Source organism: Belonocnema kinseyi, chromosome 5, assembly GCF_010883055.1.
Source record: "Belonocnema kinseyi isolate 2016_QV_RU_SX_M_011 chromosome 5, B_treatae_v1, whole genome shotgun sequence".
Classification (NCBI taxonomy): Eukaryota; Metazoa; Arthropoda; class Insecta; order Hymenoptera; family Cynipidae; genus Belonocnema; species Belonocnema kinseyi.
In genome coordinates, this window is record NC_046661.1 from 110,657,446 (window position 1) to 110,659,934 (window position 2,489).

Below are 2,489 nucleotides of genomic sequence, written 5' to 3' on the forward strand. Positions count from 1 at the left end.
TGGTAGAATGCTGCATCTTTGCAGACACATCTATCGATGAGCAGGTTCTCCCGACATCCGGCTACGCCTTTCTTTGAGTCTCGTTGTTCATACATTTCTTGCGACGCAGGTTCAATTGCCCGAACAATCCTATCATTTAGAATATCTGTGAATATATTATAAAGCGTGCTCAGACAAATTATCGGCCTGTAGTTTTTCGGGTCAGCTAAGTTGCCTATTTTCGGCAGGAGTATTGTGCGCCCTTCCACCAACCACTCTGGAATCGGCTCTTCCGACTTCAAATATCAGGTGAAAATACGGGCCAAATGCTGATGGGTTGAAGAAACCTTCTTCCACCTGAAGATTTTGATACAATCTGGTCCCGGTGCACACACATAAATCCTTGAAGCTATTTATAGTTTTGAGTCTTCGTCCAGTCTATGCTGAACTTCGTAGCGTCAGATAGTATACGTATTCTCTCCACAATATGCTGCCTGATGGTCAGCAGCTTTGACTTGTTAAGTGTGTGATAACGGGTCCGGAGTTCGCGCGCGAACTTTCGAACCTTGGCGGTAAAATTCCTGCCAGATGTGATGTAGTCAATCGCACATTGAATGCGGGACGCGTACTGTCTTGCCCAGCCTATCTTTATGGCAAGTTGATGCATTCGTCTTTTGGTCTCATGATCAGCCGTTGCTTTTGTTTTACGGTTCGCATCAGCCAAAACTCTCGCTGCATTATACATACAATAATGGATATCCCAGAGGTCGGATTCACCGGAAAAATGTCCACGAAGCTCGTCATCCATTTCATCCAGATCTTTAGGCTTGAGAGAAACCTTGGTGTTGATGTTTCTCCGGGTCGTAAAGCATCGCTCTTCATCTATTGGATGCCTGCCCGCGGTTGGTCTTATTAGTGTCGCCTCTCTTTCTTTGTTGCCGGCTTGTTCTAGCTGTGGTAGAGTAAACGTTTTTCTTACATAGCCCCTTTTACGGAGTAGTTCAGCATGGTTTCGCAGACGTTGCTGGGAAAAGTGCGATAGCTCCGGGTGTTTCTCGCACCACAGAGCATGAAGCCGTGCAATGTAACCCCGTTCACGGGCCACACTCACATCGCAGCACTCTAGCAAGTCGTGATTCAGTTGCTCCGTCCACCCAAAGGTCGCGAGATCCCGCCGATCCATCGCATTGAATCTATTTTCATTGGCTCCCCCAGCTCTAGATTGGTCGGCATTGTTGGCCGACCCATTGTCGGGAGCCATGCGCGTTCTGTTGTTTTGAAACGCACTTACTACACCTATGCTTGGTGTTGTCATTGTTGTTCCCACGAGAAGCTAGGGAAAGGGGTTCGTCCATCCTTGTAGAGCCCCACATGCAAGGATAAGGCTGCGTACTCTGAGAAGTCGCCCGGTATCCCAGAGTGACCGTTTTAGACACCTCACCCGGGTGCCATTCAGCTTTCGGAACGGTTTTCACACCTCCGCTTGGGGGTTAATTCCTTCGGGACCACCACTGGACAATTGTCCGCGACTGCCTATTTATTTTTGTAACCATATTCAGCAGAAACCCTTGGTACAGGGGCCCTCTATCCGCAACCCGAGGACGCGTTCGGTGGCTTTGTCATAGGCCCTTCGGTTTGATTCTAGAGGAATCAAAACCGAACCTGCGTGTCAACAATATGCTAAAACACTTGCGGGAAAAATGCAGAAGGCGGTAGTCCTGGGGTCGCTCAGTGTTCTTAGGGTGCATGAGGCTTTTGCTGGATCATCGTATTGATTCCTTTACAGACTGTAACCACCTATCTCACGGTCGTGAGACGTGGTTGTGGCTGAAATTTTACCGCGATTTCGCTGGGAGCGCGTCAAGAGCGCATCAAGAGAGCAGCTGAGAGTAGCCAATATGGCGTCGATAGCGCTGGATAGTATCGATCAACACTGAGCTCATGGTACTCGTAGTCATTTCATCAACGTTTCCTATTTTGATATATGTACTTAGATCCATAACGGATTTTGATTATGAATAAAATAATCTTACATATGTGATAGAAAAAGATATAAAAAGGATTGAAGATTTACGTTCTGTACCTGGTAACTCGAAATGGATAGAAGTGCCTTGTTTACTGTATATAATCTATAAACAAGTTCAGATAGCACATAAATGTTATGAATTTCAACAATTAGCTGACTTAAATTAACCTATAAATTTAATTTCACACGCACGCGTTGACGGAAAGTCAACAATCTTTCTTTCTTAAATTAACCTATAAAGTACATTTTACGTAGATAAAGCAGTTGACTTTCAACCAAGCGCGTTACTCAAAGTCATGTTATAATCGACAGTTAACTTTCAACTGGCGAATGATCCTTTTGGTTACATCTGAAAGTCAACCGCTTTTTTTACTGAAATTCAAATTCTTGTATTACTGTGATTGCAAAGGCAAATATTGAAAAAATGTAGGGTTTCTTAAAAGATTCTAAGCAATTTTAAATTGATTTAAATAACTTGAAGGAA